Genomic DNA, 12272 nt, shown 5'->3' with positions numbered 1-12272 from the left:
TTCGTAGTTCCTGAGGCCCGGAGATCCATTTCCATTCCACCGTCCACCTCTCACTATCGAACCTTGCCAGGAAATTCTCCTCCTCGATGCAGCAAGCCATCATGCTCTGCCTTCCCAAGATGCCCTTCGCGTATATATGCGTATATATGCGCAGGCTATCCTTTCCTTCTTCTTTCCCAAAGAGCGATGCAGACACGCCTGGTACGTTTTTTTTTTCTTTTCTAACCATATACCCCACAATGTGTGATCATTTATTGTGTTTGCAGCATTGTGTGAAACACGAGACAGGTGATCTTTTATGGTATGTTTTTGTTCGCAGCAGTACAATTACTAGGTCTCCATTCGCAGTGTTCATCAAGACTCTCCCCATTTGTCACAAATCTTTCACTCACATTCTCTGGAGCCATGTCAGAACAGACTCTCGACGTGCCTTATTCCACTATATGTTGCAGATCTGTTATATAACGTCGCAGTTCTTTTACTAATATGTTCTATGTACTGCTAATTCCGGTCACATGTCCCACTGCATATTTTTGGCACATCGTCAATGTGGATCCTTTACCGACACTCGATCTCCCGTTTAGGAAAAAAATAGGCTGTTTATTGTGTGCAGGCGCCGATTTTTTATTGATTCCTGCCACCCATATGCGGTATCGGTAGACCATGTTGGCAGGGGCTGTAGCAGTGGACACGTCATCGTTTGACGCGACATTGTATCTCTACAGTGCTTCTGGCATAGCATACCATTTTCTGGCTGCGATCCTTTTTAAAGTTCCGCACAAACGCTCAAGATGCCGTTACAAAAGGAGCCGTATAAAGAGTCAGATATTCAACTAATCAAAGAAGGAAGTAAACATAATGCTTCAAAAAACCAGTGTAATTATATGTTAGAGTTTCTGTCGGTGGGTCTTGCTCATAGAACAGCGTCTTCAGTTACTTGCTTACACTTTTCACACTTTGCCGAGAAGACGTCGCCAGATGGCAAACTGAATTAGTCCACAGTTGAACAATATAATAAAATCTGCCCCAGTTCAGTATATCATATACATCACTACTCTGATGTATGTTTGTTTAGTGTTTAAAGCACTCTCTGACCAGTTCATGGGTGAGAAATCAATCGACTGAGACTTTTCACACTTTCCGACGAAGACCTAAGAAATTCTAAACAAACAGTAGAGTAGCCGTCTTAGCAGGTGACCGGTTTGTTTTTGAACATTCTAAAAATGGTAAAACCCAACTGCATGGATGCAGTGCAAGCAAATTGCACACGCCCAGTCTTTCTCACTATTGCATCACCCCACTTCTAAGGTTCTTCTGCCAATTGATTCGCGTTGTTTTCCTCATATAACCTCCAGCAGCTATTCCTTCAACAATCTTATTATCGTGTCACGTCGCCGTGATATGAGCATCTCATTCATAGGTTAAGTCAGTACCCTGACTTCTCCGGTAAGAGTATCCGAGATCAATTTGTATACACAGTTTGAATCATTGAACAAATGAAAACCTGCTGTTATCTAAACAGCGGCCAATTTTATTTCTTACATAGTGGTATTGAGTTCTTCGAGGTTAACATTGCGTAAGTTTCTTTCCTAGACGTAATCGGCAAACATTCTCTACCACATCCCCATCGTATTCCAACAACAAACTGGTAGCAAGAGGGCTTTTGTCAACTCATTTCCTTTTAGTCTTAGCTCACGACGCATCAGTTGCCCGCATCTTATTTTTACACTCTTTTAATAACCTTTTTTATCGTACTGTTAAGGGAGGCAGCGTCTACTTGTGACATCATTTGATCTTCATTAAATGAACGCCACAGCAACCCGAACACAAACACCCGTAGGAATGTGCCCAAGAAACTTGTCACATAGCAAAAATATATTCTGTCGCGCGACGATACGAGACATATTTGGGATTTTGTTTCATTTTATCTTATACAGAGCGTTATCTTCTCAGGCGTGCAAATCAAGTACTAGCGCACCATCCTGTAGCCTTTTTCAGCTCTTTACTTGAAGGCTTAAGTTGTGGTGATGCCCCATTCATACGTGCTGTGGATACAACACTATCGTCCACAACTACACAAATATATGCAGATGTTAGCCGCTGCATGCAATTGCCATTTGTTAAAATAGCATAAACAATTGTTTGCATGATGAATGCTGCTACGAAGCTTAAGTTGGTCAGGCAATACTGTCGTCTTTTAATTAGTACAGTTTTATAAGATCGCAGTATATGGTGCACGTGTACTGGAAGTTATGCCTTGTGAAGATCTAAGACCGATACATTAAATCCAGCTCGACCCAATACTTTCAACTTTTCGACGCACATACCCCGTGAATGAGTCTTCGTGCTTATTTAATTACCGATAGTTTAGCAACATCACCAATATTTGCTTTTTCTGTTGAATGACTGTCATTAATGGAATCAGGACTTTTGGGGATACATAATGTCTCTTTTAGGTAAAGAACTAACCACCAGTTATCAATTCAAGCTTGTAGCTCTTTACTATATTCCGCACGAGTATTTGAATTCTCCATGACTCTGTTGCATTGTTAGGCAGCTTATCAACGAGCCACCTTCACTAGATCGTCCAAACTGTGGGCGTTGGTCGAACATTGCGCGAAAATCAGGCGGTTGCAGCTTTATTTTTGCACCTAGATAGAAGGCCGCCTCAGCAAAATATACATCATCTCCTTCATTGCTTCGCAGCCACGTGCTTTAATAATGACGTTCATACACAGAAGGATGGAAATCATCAGGGGATCCTTGTTGGTCACCTTTAAAGTTACTAAGAATGTGCTTCCCGCTTGCCGTCAAAATCGAGGTATTTTTCCTTTATTTGAGGAAACAACCCACTCACAACAGATGAGAAACATCCAGAATCCGCTATCAGTAACCAATTGATTTTTACTATCATTAAAAGAACCACTTCTTTCTGGGTCCCGGATATGACATTAAACTATATCTATTGATAAACTCCCAGCTTGCGAACTTTGAGGAGTATGGAGCCACCCTTTAATTGCCATTGCTCCAGGCAACTCTGACCTGGAGTGATAGTACCTGTTAGGGTCGCAACTCTGGGTTAAATAGAAACCGACTTGAAAACAACAAATATATTCTATTAAAATATTTTCTTCAAAATCTTTCGATTCGGAATTAAATAACCTGAAAAGGTTTGATATGCCATAAGACAAAACAACCAACCAACCAATTTCTTTCTGGTCATCTGGAAAGAGAATAATGTTTGCCTATTTACCCTAATTCGTTTGATGGGCACCTAGACACGACAAGTCTTAGTGGCTAGCACCAACAATAGTGTATCTCTGAGAGCGTATTTCCAGCTAACCCCCCGGCTTACAGGCAGTCTCTAACAAAGCGATTGAACCCTCCAAATGTATAGTACGGCACTACGTCTACGCCCTGCTTGTAGGCTGGGTCCGAAGATACACGAGGAAAAACGCTGCGCCGCCAGGCCGCAGCAGCAACGGACTAATTCCGCTCAACTATTTTTATCGTTACATCTTGAGCCCTAGCAAATATATGTTTCAATGTCGTGTGCTCTATCCTTTAGGATCCCCACAACTGTTATCTGAACAAAATAGGGGGTCTGGACGCGAAGTACAACTACGCCATAGATCAGTGTGTTCGCATGATTTCTGTGGTTTCATTAAATCAATCTATCTTCGTAACGTCAAAATTGAATTTGTTCTGATTGGCTTAATTTGAAAAAGCTCCTGGGCATATTAATTAAGTACCTTTTCTATCATAAGTTTCTCACATGGACCATATCTGAGACCCCTTACTCAGCTACAAATCCGAGATAAAACAAGTGTGCTTACTATAATACCCGTGCACTGGCTTCTTTCACAGCAATATTATTATTAAATATAATTATCAATCCCTGATACGCTCAGCTGAAGTTATTTTCCTACTTTTGGCTTGCGTTAACAACCAAACAAATTGAATAAACAAGATAACCAGTGATTGCCCGAGATTTTGCACATAATTTATAACTCCAATACAGCTCTGATTGAACCGTCCAGCATCGCGTATGATAATAAGCCCAATTCACGACTCAATAACAAACGAATGCTAACCATTTGAGTTAATTAAGTTCAGGAGACAGGAAGCAGAAAAAAGGCAGCCAACGTAACACCGGCAGACAGTGACTCGCAGCACGCATATTTCCATGTAGGCTTTTAGTTTTTCACTTTGTTTTTTTTCATATTTCTTTTTGTTATTTTTTCTTTTTAGTTTGTTCTTTTTCTTACGGACCACTGGTGAGGCAAGGAATACAGGAACCGCGCATCAACTCCGCCATCGTTGAAGCGATCAAGACGAGGCTATTGAACTTTCTATGGCGTTTCGAAATTGAAACCATCTAAGACTACACTTATGTGCCGGTTTACATTTCGGACTTCACCGTGTTATAAACGATTTGGTTAACCTACCCTCGATTCTACATCTGATAATTAGCTAACGGTTGGTATACTGATAAAGTCTTTCTTCTTGAGCTTGAGTTGTAAAATATGCTCGTCGTTGTCAACACCACACGTTTCGCAACCTATTCGAATTATTCCGACACTGTGTGATCATGTGAGACTCTAGGAAATTCGAGAATCAGCCGAATACCAAATGCTTTGCCTGCCATTTGCTTTTGTTCTTTAGAGAATGGAAAATTATAGCTTACTGATCAAGCATTAGATAAGTACTGATTGTCTTCTTTTAGAATTTTACTCCCTTTATTCTTCGGTAACTGACGCCACTTTACACGGCTTATCTCTTTTTTCTCTCTATTTCCACGCCATAACTAATTAAAAGAAGCATTCCGGTCATGCTCAACTAGCGTCGACGAATGTTAATTCACATAACATAAATGCAGTTTACAGTCAGGAAAAACAGTATATCAGCCAACGATCTTTTCTGCCGCTTTTGGTGCATCTTTAAGTACCGGCTTGCTTATTCAAATTAGCTCGCTTGTGATTGACTCGCAATAATTCGTTTTTTTTTTTGGTAGACTATTAATTGTTGTTTTCACCATAAAAGGTTTAATACACATGAGCAATAATAATCTATATCTTTATTGAGATTTGCGTGATTAGTTGAGTATTTCAAAACACTCATTGTCCATTAATTATAATTATAAAATTGATAATATAACGTCAAAAGTATGTTCTAGATGACTTATAAGTGTCAGGAAAGCTCAGTTATTAGAGTGAAGCAAATATTGACAAATACTCTTCGTCGTAATCCTCGTATGTAACGCATACAATGCGCAGAGTGTTCACTTTATTGCTACATATTCCATAGATAAATACTATTTCCGTGGCAGAATCACGCCTAAAAAAACCTAGACATGATATTAAACACACGCTAACAAAATGAAAGAAAAACACTAAAACAAGTATAAAAGCAATCGAATTCAAAAGAAACACATGAAAGTTAATATCCAAAGGGAATCATTTGATATGCAAAATGGAAGACCCAGTTGGCATCTGCGAATGTTAGCTCTACTGATTTTCGATAGAGAAAATATGACAGATGAAACAGACAGAAAATATGTTTAGTATAAAACAAAAAACGATTTTAGGTAGTAAAGGACGACAGAATGTATAAGACTAGTAATAAAAGTCTATTATGAAAGAGACTCTCGATAAGAGAATTCTTCTGACCGTATAGGACAAAATCTGTGATTGATATTTTAATGCTGTATATAATAACAATAAAGAGCTTTTCATTAGATAATTTTAATTATCTTTATTTCTTCTAATTTTAAATTTCATTCAAATAAAAGATGTAACGTTGTCCGGGAACAACCACGTTGTACCCTCAGTTGAAAAGGAGACAAAGTATAGAAAAAAACTTCCACTCGTTTTTTCGTTGTACACCGACATTTCTTTTCTTATTCACTTCTGACCACGCTTTGTAACACGGCTTCACATGATTAAAAAGTTTTTTTTACAAGAATTTAGAATCGGCTCTAGAGTAAAAAAAAACAAACAAACAAAAATCAAGAAAAAACTCACATGAACAAAGTAATTAAAAAATATGCCCTTTTATTTTCCTATTTTCCTATTAGAAATTCTTTCTTTTCTAATTTTTTCATTAAAAAAGAAAATAAATTCCAACCTATTTCTCATATTATTAAAAAAAACAAGGCGTTAATAAAATAATAGGAGAGAACTTACTTCACTGCTTCAATAGCGTGAGTGTATTTTTTCTTTCTTGTTCAATGCCGAAATATTACAGACATGCTATCCACAACCAAAGTTTTAAATGTTAAGAATATGTTACAAAGCTGCGCAAATCGAAACCAGACTGCATTCACCTGCTATTAGATAGTCCTCAATGTTTGATCGCATTGCGTCTTCAAATTCACCAAACCTTATACGGCATATTTTATCATAGCAATAAAGTCATGTTATCGCTATAGTCAGTCTTAATTAAAGATATGTTCTATTGCTCATTGTATCCCCAGGTCTGTTTGTAACTTTTTCCCGTTCTGCAACATTTTCATTATTTTCTTATACAATACTTCAGATTTCCTCAACCTATTACATCAATTATATTAGTATTTCCCCTTGTGGTTGATAGATTTTACACCAACTCCCGCATAGTTTTTCATAACTTCATTTCCGAAATTCTTTTACTAAACTAGTTAGTATAACCTCTTGCTTTGTCGTATGATTATTTCTCTTAATTGCAGCCAGATTATTCCAGGCAACACTAATTAATCTAACCTTCTGTTTTTGTCCGTGACGCATATTTTCTCTAAAGTGTTCAGCCACTTTTGCTGAGATTAATCGAGACAATTCTGACCCATTTTGTCTCTTACCTATTAAAATCTTTTCTCTCGAGATTATACAAGACAACTACGATCAACAGCTAACCCAAATAATCAGTGTCCACATCTTAATCGAATATCAACATATTACGTAACAATTACTGCAATTTACCTTTTTTGTCACAATACTTGACCTTATCATTTTTTATCTTTGGCAACCCTTCTACCTAAGGCAAGAATCATATGTTCAATTATTATTCCTAGTTTTTGCTATTTTCTACGATACGTTTATCGCAACTCGGGCCATTAATATTCCAGTCATTAACTTCTAATGGCTATATACGGTTTATATAGAGAAATTTTATCCATTATCCGAATTCTGTCGGCAACTTTTGTACTATTTACAGATAAATTCTTCGTAATCTACATCCTCTGCTTCTGCATCAGGAAGTTGTAAGTATCATAAACAATTCGAAGGCATTTATTTTATTTTATTTTAGAGAGCAGCAATGCAACCGCTGCGTCATTCTCATAAAACGTTCTAATTTATGGATCAACGCATGCTTTAACTGTCTTACTAGAAAGTTCTGTATTTTAAATTATTTCTACCTGTTTATTTTTTTACAAAGTTTATATGCACTTTAAACACCTCACTATTCACAAAGGGCTTAAGTTGTCATTGTTACTATATTTTAAAACGAGAAATAAGTTCCATTTTTAAACGTATAATAAGTAGTTTTTGTTAACAAAAATCCATTAAATAATCCATATTATGTACGACTTATTGAAGCAGCGATATTGTTTGGCGGTAGACAAGTGATGGCACACATAACACGTTTATAAAAAAACTGTTGTATTCATAAACCCTTTCATCATGTCACTATTAATCGGATTAGGATGTTCCCATATTTAATAACTAATTAATAACGTCATTACTTATGCCGGATCGTTTCATCGTTTGCATGTATACCGTTTCGACTTTTAGATCTTTCGATTTTTTAGTTCAGTCGTGACCGTTCATGTACGTTCAACCATAGTAGATCCGCGCTGCCATCATTTAACAGTTGTATTTAGTAAATTTGCTTAGATTGCTGAAATTTTTAATTTACTTGTTACTTCCCATTTTATGCGGTTCTCTTAAGCAAAATCTTCCTTTGACTCCCAGTATTGCAAGCACCAATTCTAACCTGAACAAAGCGGCGAGGTTTATGTTGCAGAAAACAACTTCGCATGTATATAAACTAACAAATCGATCTATTTTTATCTGACTTCTGCTGAAATCAATGGGCTATACTTCCGAAAAAATACAGGCTGACGGTAAACCAGCGCAAATAATTATATATCTATCTGGTTCGAACCAGTCACTACGAGAGACAATTGTAATACTAATTTTAGGACACTTAAAATTATTCTTTGTTTTAAAGGTTTGAAGGTTTAATTCTCAATATATCAATACTAATCTATATATCTATAAAAGTGAAAGTGTCTGCCTGTCTGTCTGTGTGTCTGTGTCTGTGTGTCAGTCTGTACATTTTCATATGCAATAACTCTGTCAATTTTCAGTCTACAGACTCGAAATTTAATACACAGGGTACCGAAATTTGGGAAACTCTTTCCAATCCGTTTTCGGCCAGAAATGTGTCAATGGGTCAAAGTTCAATGTATGTATGTATGTTTGTTTGCATTTCTGCCTAAAACCTTCGACAGAGGTGACGGATTTTCACAAGATCAGTATAGTTTTGAAGCTCGATCCTCCAGACGACAAATACCGAAAAATTGGCTACAAACATTAATTTCGTCACCCTCAGCTAGGCTCTTTTCTACAGGGAAGGATCGCTTTTTTCGCCGATATTGTAGAAAGTTATCCCGTCTTTTCGATTTTTTGTCTTAATTTAAACATGCGTCACATCCGGTTTGGCGGTGGTCGTAACAGCAAAGACGTCACTTTTTTTCGCGTTTTTCGTGTTTTTTCTCCTTCGCGGTACGGGTTCGTGCCTGCCTTCCTACTACCACTTTTTTGTTTTGCTTTTGTTCAACACAAACCTCCAAACACCTGGGCAACGCCGGACACCCGTGCTAGTAATTTATAAAAGAACAAATTTCCGTACCTGGACAGAAACATTGCAAATATACATCCAAAATAAAAACGATTATTTAAATATTCCAAAATAACAAAATATATTAGAATAATATATTGTAATAGATGTAGAGTAAGATTCTGGGACGTCTAATCCAATATGCAGTTTCGATATTTTTAAAATAATACAGGATGCCAAAAATGACACGTGCAACGACTCTAAACATATACGCTTAAACATCACCGAAAACTCGAATACACCTCAATCGTAAAATGAAACATAAGAAAACAGCAGAGGAGCTTTCATTTTCAACGCTGCGTTACACGTTGACTTTTTCTTACATGCCGTCCATAAATATTTTTATAAGGCTTACAAACTTTTCTGAAATCCAACTATGCACAAATAACTTACAATGCATATCTGACTTGTCCGCGAAGTTTCAATAAAATATATAAAATTGTTTTCAATCACCGTTGAATTATAGACAGACCTGAATACTATAGACTTAACTATGAATTCTGTTGTTACACTTCTCTATGTCATTCGTTTGCTCTTGGATTTTATGGCGTTCTTAGCTTTAGGAATAATCTAAAAATAATTTTCTTACGCGGTGGCCTAAATAAGTTTTTATACTTGTTTCGTATGGACAGTCTTATAAAAAGTACACACATGAAACCCTAGTCCAATTCGAATTAATTTACTCCGGCTGAAAATCTCTTGTTGTTCCGTTCCAACAACTTCTGGCTGGCAATATATTCGTCTTCTGGTGTTAGCGTACCAATGACTCTCATGAAAGCCTTTTTCCTATCCTCAAGTGTTTCATAACGACAGCCTCTAAGGTTTTTCCTGAGATAGTGAATAACTAAAAGTCCCAGGGAGCAAGGTTTGGGCTATAAGGAGGGTCTTGATGCATATAACAAACTATTTCTTCCTAATCTTCTCAGAGCACCTGTGGGACAAACTTAGCGCAATTCTTCAACATCTTCGTTCCTCGCAAATAATTGTGTGTACAGTTTTGACATTGACATCAAACTCTGCAGTTATAGTTTCTATAGACACATGACGGCCCTAATCCATGAAATTATTTATTTGGCCAATCAACTCTGCTGTTCGTACTTTCTTACTCCACACACACTTTTCATCATACTATATAAACTCGTTGCCTTCCTTGAATCTCTCATGCTACTCAAGAACCGATGCTCAATCCAGGCAAGATGGTCCAAAAGCGTTATGAAGCGTTCTATGCGTTTCTGTCGCATTCTTCTTAGTTTAAACCAGAATTTTGTTGCATATCGTTTTTCTAAAGTGTCCTCACATCAAGATCGCATTCTTTAAATTCACCAGCTGTAAAATCAGGATTTAGAACGGTGTGTACCCATTCCTGCTGTATCTCTCCATTTGAACCTGACATCATAAAAATTGGTCAATCATCTCATAAGATGTATAGATTGTACTGAATTTTTAGGAGTCTGCGACAATTTTAAATGCATGTATGAAAAGGTTTTGAAACTAGTTGAAGCACCCCATAGTTATTATCCATGATAAACATCAGCAGATAAACGTGTAAGGAGTTATAGTTTGGTAAGTGTGACGTCGATTCAGGATCAGACATCTTACTTATGATACTGTCACCAAAGTACCCATGCATATATTTGAACGGACTTTATCAGAAACTGTTTGAACTGAAATGCATATTAAAGTTAGTTAGTATTAAATGTAGATACATTTCAGAAAGGAGTGTACAATTTACTAACGCTTCCATGGATATTATCTTTGTGGATCCATCTTGTATACAAGTTGAAACTTCTTTTAAGAAGAAAGTCTATTTAGAAAATTCAGAAGCTTTCCTTAATAACTATGTCAGTTTTATTTATACAATGAAAATACAATTAACAATCCATTGTATTTTATATTGGCCATTATTTATGAAATCTCTCCAATAGATTATTAACACATGATGACGATTTTTAACAATTAAAAACAATCTTAATAGAATTATTTTTTTTCTGAATTGTATTCCCCTCCTTAAAAGCCACCGCAAAAAATACTTGTGTAAATCAACATGGAATAATATTTTCAATTTGTGATAGAGTTTTTTTTTCAGAGCTGCTTTCTTTCCTTGTGTCACTGTGACCTTTGTTTTTTTTATATTAATCTCTTAGAATAATCTTTCACCAATTCCCAGTGTTTTATCGTTTTGATTGCAATCGTTCGTTTTTCCTGTGAACGCATTAACCTATCGATCGTCCATTGCTGCTGTTATTACACGAGTCCCCAAAAGATTTACAATTGATTTTCTTATTCTGATAGAGAGAGAATAAGAAATTAACCATTCAAGATGTTGTTAAATACTTATAAAATTCGAAATAGCAGATACATACGCAATCGTCTACAGTTATAAAAGGGAAGATGCGCTATAGAATAATTTATGAAGAACACTGTTACTTGGAACACTCTTTCATGCAAGGCCAGGCTCTACAATCGAATGTAGGTGATTCCGTCGCTTCCTTACATAACATCACCTATAGAAAAACTTTGCAAGTCTTTCGCTAAGCTATCGTTATTCTCCTGATAGGTACTCGATTAATAGCATTCTGTACTCTCTGGTCTAACATTTTTTTTTACACGGTGGTCACCACTTATCAAGGCCCGGAAGCCACTCAGTGATAAGGGTTATTGCAAGTACAGTACGTTAGTGTGGAGATTTAATGAAGTGTTTTAAGTAAACACTTCATTAAATCTCCACACTAACGGCTCATTAGGAATTTGTTAACGTTGTAGTGAGGTGGGAAGCAGGCAGACGGAACAGATGTATAGATTACACTGAATTAGCAGAGTTCCACATGCGTGCAGTTCTAAGAAAAAAGCTTTGTTCATGGAATCTACGTTTTGATTTAGGCACAGATGGGGAACATTTTTCACAGCGCATTCAGCTAGACGGGTGTTTTTCGTGAAAGATTGGCGAGGGGGGGACCAGAGATTGGAGTTCAGACGAGAACTCATCAAGCTACAACCAAAACGAATATATTTTCTTTCTCCCTTTCTGTAATTAAAAAAATGGTTATTTCGATCAAAACTGCTTTTTTTACTTAGAAAAACAATAAAAGCAATGGAACAAAATAGCACGCGTCTATTCTCTATCTGACTACAACATTGCTTAATCGCTTTCTGAATTAAACTAATACTACTAATTCCCCCTACCGTTTTCAAACCTATACTAGTATTGTGTACCCTCCAACTCGCCACCTAATGAAACTTTATCCTTGAATGGGCTGGCGGCCTAAATAATGGTAAACGAATAGCATTAACGCTGTTACGTTTACTTGATCTAAACAGATGCCTGATCATGTTGATACATCGATATTTATTAGATCATCGACGCTAAGCTACGTTGAACACGATCAGAATAAAAC

Source organism: Euprymna scolopes, chromosome 18 (genome assembly GCF_053919585.1).
Source record: "Euprymna scolopes isolate OS-2025 chromosome 18, ASM5391958v1, whole genome shotgun sequence".
NCBI lineage: Eukaryota > Metazoa > Mollusca > Cephalopoda > Sepiida > Sepiolidae > Euprymna > Euprymna scolopes.
The sequence above is the reverse complement of the archived record's forward strand: the minus strand, read 5'-3'. Positions refer to the sequence as shown.